At 38.1% G+C, this 7045-nt stretch overlaps 1 pseudogene; it reads right to left on the reverse strand.

Annotated features, from left to right (window-relative positions):
* Positions 1–2535: 2535 nt before the first annotated feature.
* LOC136280167 (uncharacterized) lies at positions 2536–7045 on the reverse strand (annotated as a pseudogene).

Below are 7045 nucleotides of genomic sequence, written 5' to 3' on the forward strand. Positions count from 1 at the left end.
GAAACGAAGAAATGCCATCCCCGATGCACTTTCCGGTATTTTACCGTATGAAAATAACATAAGCACAACACAGAAGGGGAGATAACAAACAAGCAATGTCAACTGTACCCAAGCTATGCCATAAGCCGTCCTTTTATATCTTGCCATATTTAATGGAATTGTTGGTCTGTTTGGCTGTTGAAAGTGGTTTTGTACTTGCATTTGATAATGGCGCAGGAGGAGATAGATCTTGATGTACGAGAGAAGAGAGATTATCAAACACAGTACAAGAAAAACAGTGAATGTGACCCGAGAAACTTCTTCGCCCCATGTACTGTGTCGCCATACGCCTAATACACAAGAAATAAACCAAATGCCAATTACAATCTTTCGGACGCGCTTCAATGTCACAGTCTGTCTGTACCTTAGCCTCAACAGCAGCGCGAGAAGTCTATCCACACTTATTGCAGTTGATGTCAAGACAGAAACCATCAACAGAATATAACTTGTAGTAGTATTTAATAGATCGCTGTAGTAGAATAGATTATTTCGTACGTTTGTTATTCTACCCGTAAGGCTTACACAAAAGAGCGGTTGCGAAGTCAGACCAACACAAAGATCACTGATTGCCAGAGATCGAAAGAAGAGTTTCGTTGGTGGATAAATAGACGACACTTTATGAAGGGCAACTAGGATAAGAGTATTGGCCAGAGTTGAACTGATGGAGAGAAAAACGTTTAAGGCAGCCAAAAATACCACTATGCCTACAAGCGGTGGCTGGTCTACGTCTCCAGCTGAGCTGATGTTTACCATTGATCTTGCTGCTGCGGATCGGCTGGTTATGTACAAACACTTTCTGGTTGCAAATGAATTGGAGTTTACTGTCTCAGCTTAATTTAAGGCCTTCATGTAACAGCTAGCTTTAATTTTCCGGGTTCTCTTGTGATTGAGGCGGGTAGTTTTCTTTACGAATTATATATTCACCTGTTAATGGACAAAGAATTCCGCAGTATTTTTTTACTTTGTAAACACTTCTTCATGTTCTTACTGCACAGTGACATTTAATTAGCCAATAAAAGATGAAGCTTGCCTTTGTCAATTAGACTTTGCTCCTCGTTTACCCCCGCAAATGACACGCAACGAATTGTTTCGTGCTTCAGTGTAAGGTTAGAATATATATATACGCTAATGGAATGAAAATGAATTTTTCGTCTTCATCGGTAGACGTTCAAATAGATAAATAAATTTTATTTTGCGAACAAGCTGAGAATTAAGAAAGCAGCAGGTTGTCTGTCATCTTTAAGTTATTTCAAATTTGTTCAAGAGAAAGCCAAATGTTTATTCTAGGAAGTTGAAAGACATTGGCTTCTTCCAAACTGCTTGCGCAACACATACGATAAGTAAAAACGGTCAGGTATATTTCGAAGCAAGGATGAATCTAACAGTCCGCGCTTTTCTTTACCTTTTTATCCACTACAAGAAGCTTTTTAAAAAAGAAATATAAACACAATTTTATGTCACAAATTTGCATGAATTTGGATCTTAGAAACTGAGACGAATATATGTTTTGTTAGTAAAATCTCCAAAATATCGGTCCGTTTTACTTTGAGAACAGGGATGTATTTAGGAAAACGTGTGTTCTCTCGCATTTTGGAATGATCGTCGCACTATAAAATACCTGTCGAATTTGTAATAAGAAAGCTGTCTCTCTTTGTTATGACAGATCATCACACATTTTGTTAAAGTACGCTATAGCATTTTCTAACAACACATGTTGCACTCTACATAGTGTGGTAAGTGTTGCTGCAAGGTACTGAGAAATGCGATAGCAAGTTTTACTACTAAGTGCGATGGTCTTATTACGAAGTTCGACAGAACACACGCGCTTGTCTTCAACTATTGTATGCGTCTCTAAATTGTAATAAAAGAAAAGCAGATGTTATGCATGAATTAGTTATGCTCCTTTGCAACCTCGCAATAAATATTGCTATGTCAAAACGGATATTTAAGTACGCTTATTTCAATAAAGACTACTTTTCAACGTGCTAAGTGTAGTCTTTGGCCGTGAATTTTGTTAAGACATACGAATATAGAGGTTATTAAGAAAAGATTGGCAGCTCGCCAAGCGGATGATGACAGGCATGCCAGCATTTCTTTCTTTCTCTATTTCAATATATTATCAGAGCAGCCACTAAATTGAAAATACAAGGGAAACATTTCAGTTCTGCTTTATTAAAAATTGTTCATGACGTGAAACGAATCACAAGTGCCTGAAATTTTTACGGAACCCATTGTAAATGTTTAAGCACTTAAATTTAGTTACCGTAAGGGTAAAGGCGCAGACACGCTCACAACAATGTTGAAGAATAATAAAATAGATGGGTAATGGGTCGTTTGTTTCGCAACCTACAGGCAATGTCGATTGGAAATGGCGACGTTTCGACTGCTACACTGTTGGTCTTCGGTGTCTCTCGAGACTAGCCGAAAAGAAGGCGAAATACTGCCACCTGTTGGTGATCATGATATTTGAACATTCACACAGCAATACAACCACAATTAACAACAAACACATCTTTCGTATAATTAAAGCACCCCTAGATATTAAATGGGTAGGTAAGTCACGATATTCATCATCGTACCACTCTTTCACAATTCTTGGTACACCGTTCATGCTCGTATCAAAAGTATGGGAACACATATATTAACACTATATCAATTCATAAGCCCCTATGAGGTTTCATCGATCATATTAAGCTATTATTTATATTATTTACTCTTTAAATTCTGATCTTAAAGGAAGTGCTGAATATAAAAGATCTAAACAGTCACGCTAATACATGGTCTATTCAACGGTCTCGATAAGACACTGGTTCAGGAACATTTGTTAGAGTAGAATTCCACTTAAAACTACTGCAGATTTTTCAGTGTCGTCTTCACTTCACGTCTTTATCACGTCACGTTATCTTCAAGTCATGTAACGTCATCTTCATGTCGTTCACGTCACTAACAAATTTCTAACTTTTTCTCTTGGCAAATCTCAGTTATTGTTGAAAACCTAAGGAGTCCGATAACAGCACTTGCCGAGGAAAATTTGCAAGCATAAACACAGTTTTGAAAACTCTTTCCAAACCTGCATATTGCCACTGATTGCCTGATTACAGCCTGTCTAGGTCTACTGTCGAGGCAGCGGTCAAACGGTGGGCATGCGCAAAAAATCACTGCCAGGAGCGCACCAATTTCCCGCGCAAATTCTATACGAAGACTTCCATAAAACCAACCGGTGCCCAACAAAATTCAAGAAAGCTAAAATTTCCCAGAAGTCTCCAAACAATTCACTGTTAAGAAATCTTTATAGGGAAATAAAATTTTTGGAGAAAAAACTTAAGCTATTTCAAATTCTAGTGAGACCTGGTTTTTGACAGCCTGTGAGCACGATGTAGGAAGACCATTTTTAGAGACTCTAAGCCGTTTCAACGCTCACACATGCGCAAACGTTTGACCCCGTCTCATTTTCACCCCACCAGAGGGCAAAATAATTATCTATCACTGACTCCACTCAACCTCGAAAATTGGTGTCCTGTAACAGGTACGTGCAATAAACTCTGGTCAGATTTTAGTGAGTTTTGAGCTCTTGGCGATCGTTCCACACTTTTTCGTGAGAGTGACTTTCTGGATAGGTAATTGGTCTTCAAAAACGGAATATGAGAGTTTGAAAGAACTTTCTTGGGGCTTGTGCTTCTCGTTCTTCTCAAGAATCCTTGCATTTTATCATCACCACTTGGCGAGGAGTTCTTCTCTGAAGTGGTGCTGATCTCTGCGTAAAACACTTTCGATTCATTTCGGCCTGTTGTCGGAAAATATCCACGATATACCTGGGAGGTATTCGCCCGCGATGAATTGAATCCAGTGTGATTTACTTGATGCAAGGAATTGTTCACCATGTAAAATGTCGGCAAGGTTCGCGATCGTTTGGTGTAGCTAATCTTTGGCATCAGATTTGACCTGGGAGATGTCAGACTATATCCCGTTCCTGTGAACCTCGTGTGGGTACAGTCTTCAGATAATTACTCAGAGAAAGGTTACTTATTTCTCTCTTCAGATGAAAGTCGGGCACAGCTTGTTTGGCTGATCGAGGGCTACATGACGCCTTTACATCCTTAACAACACCAGAGGATGTTACTGAATACTTGACTGAATTTTGATCGTTTTCTTGACTATGAGCACTGCCGTCTGCAACTTTATCTACGGGGCATTCTGTTATAACAGAATCGTCCAGTTTTTCCGGAGAATTTCCCGCCTCTTTTAAAGACCCTGGCGAATTGTTATTTCGATCTGTAAGGCTCTTAGACAAAGGCTTCTCTCCTTTATCTGCTTTTCGTTTTAATTCAGGTTCACTTTCTACAGGATCATCAAATGCACCAAATGGAATAATGAACACAGGCCTTGGCTCGTTCGAATTGTTCTCGGTTGAACTTCCATTCTCGGTTTTGCTATTTCTGTGTTTCCCGTCAGAGTTCCCAAGAACAGGAAGCTTTACAAATGGGTCTGCGTTGGTAGTGACCACAGATGAACTTCTGTGGTCACTATGTAAGAAAAATGAACTATCTGAGATTAAGGTAGGGAAGCCTCTCTCTAAACTCACTGCAATATCTCTACCTTTCAGCTGAGTATTAAATTGCCTCAGTCGACTTAGACTGCCCAGATTGCTGCTGGAGGGTATCGCTATGTCCATATCTGATTTGGCTGAACTCACTAGTTGTGTCTGATAACCATCTTTTCTGTTCAATGGGGTGCAAGATTTAGATTTCCATCTTTTTGTAAAGGCCTTTTTCAGTTTTCCGTACTTGGCACTGTTGATCCGCATTGATTGACAACGGCCGGCAATAAAATAAATCTTTCCTCCTTAACCTTGCCAAAGCTGTGGAGAGAAACCCACAACCACATTAACAACTCGAATGTATCTCAATACACACAGTCCTAACAAGGCTTCGACATCTTTTGGCGTATTACAATGAAAACTTAGACCACTTGGAACACCCTCAACACTAGAAATTGTGTACCCTTAGTGGACGGGTGAACATCCTGAAAGAGCAGTTCCATACCACTAAAGTATTAATAATAATATTAATAATAATGATAATAATAATAATATAGCTGAAGCAAAATAGCAGTTCACAGGTAAAATTATCAAAATAAACAGCAAGTATTTAGAATTTAATCTTTCAAATACTTGTGAGCGATAAATAGTCTAAAAGTCAATATTTACAAAATAATAATGATAACGACAATAATAATAAAAATAATAATAAAATCAATATAAATAATAATGATAATATCACTATCAATAATAATAATGATAAAAAATAATGATAATAACAATAACAGTAAAAACCGTCAAACCACTCAGATTTTAATAGATGGCTCCAAACAAATAGCCTGTGGCATAAACCTACTTGAAGTTGGTCTGTTAGGACATACCTTCAATCCATCACCAGTGGACTCAGACAGCAGTCCTAGGTGATGATGCACTGACGTGGGGGCTGTCTTTGGAGCAGCCGATGGATTAAAGTCCCTAACACTGTTGTACGACACAAGAGAGGGATCATCACAGTCACTGGCTGTCACTAAACGTTGGACAGTTTTGTCTCCAGCTGCCTCTTTCTTCCTAGCAAAAATGGGAAGAGAAGACAATTTACTCAACTACAATTGATGATCTGTGGAACACAGATAGTGGTGACTACCAGTCACCACATGTGCCAATCAATTGGAACTGAGTTGAAAGGTCAAGGATACTCTGTTTTAAGCCAGAATTACTATCCACATCTCACTCTGATGATCTTGATTAAGATCTAAGCTATGTCAAGCTTTATAACTCCCTTAACAATTACAAAATTATACCCTCTACCAAGCTTTATTGAAAATGTACCATTTGTTTGTACCTTTATATACCGACAGTTGTTTCTAGAATGAGTCATTTTGCAACTCATTCACAAAGAATTTGAGCCAGTATCTATAATACAAATTATAACAATTACCCAAAAAGAAAACCAAAATATTGAAGACCACAGTGGGGGAGAATTTGTACTTCAATTTACAGATTGAAGGAGTTAAAAAGACTTGAAGGGTTAACCCTCTAATCCCTAAGAAAAAGTAGAAATTATTTTCTCCTCACAGTATCACCCCTGTATCACTCATTAAGGTTACGAGAATAAAGGAAATAATCACCAACTACAGAACCTCTTGATTGTTAAACAAATTCTCCCTGTCAACACCTTAGGAATGTATAGACAACAGTATGGAGAATAAAAACACTGATGTTAGGGTGTAAAGGATTAAAAATGCTGCAATCAACAAACACGAAAACTTACTCTGAGTTTTCTATATTTGGCTCTTTCCCATCCAACTTTTCTGTTTCCTCTTCAATCTCTTCTTCCTCTTCAGCCACTTCCCATTTACTGAGGTACTTGTCATTGGCATAATGACTGATCAATTTCCGCCTGTCGTCATCATCACAGTCACTCTCCTGATCCCCAACAGACAGACCATCACCAATCTGTACATGCATCACAGACAGCTGGGTAATTGTAAAGTATAGTCCCATCCATGCTAATTCGGGCTGAGGCAAATCATTTGATATCTATGGAAAATGGACATAAAAATTCACTGTAACTTTTAGATATTGCTGGAGTAACATGCTGAACAGTGGTTGTAGAATAGTATGTGGTTGGAATTACCAGTATGCTAGTTAATTATTCAGTTGTTTCTTGCATGGACAAATAGTCGCTTACTCCGACAAGGCAGTGTAAAGTTCTGTTAGATGAAAGCCTTTTTAACCCTTTAACTCAAGATCTCATTAGTAATTCTCCTTAGTGTCTGCCAAATGATTCTCACTATGTTAATTTGGAAAATTTGGAACCGGATCAATTAGTAATTCCATAATTGATATTTTTCTTTATTCTCATCACTTGTCTGCAAGATATTGTATATATATATATATATATATATATAGACATATATATATAGTAAGAAGAAATCTGTCTTGGTCACTTACGGGAGTGAAACTCAT

Source organism: Pocillopora verrucosa, chromosome 4 (genome assembly GCF_036669915.1).
Source record: "Pocillopora verrucosa isolate sample1 chromosome 4, ASM3666991v2, whole genome shotgun sequence".
Classification (NCBI taxonomy): domain Eukaryota; kingdom Metazoa; phylum Cnidaria; class Anthozoa; order Scleractinia; family Pocilloporidae; genus Pocillopora; species Pocillopora verrucosa.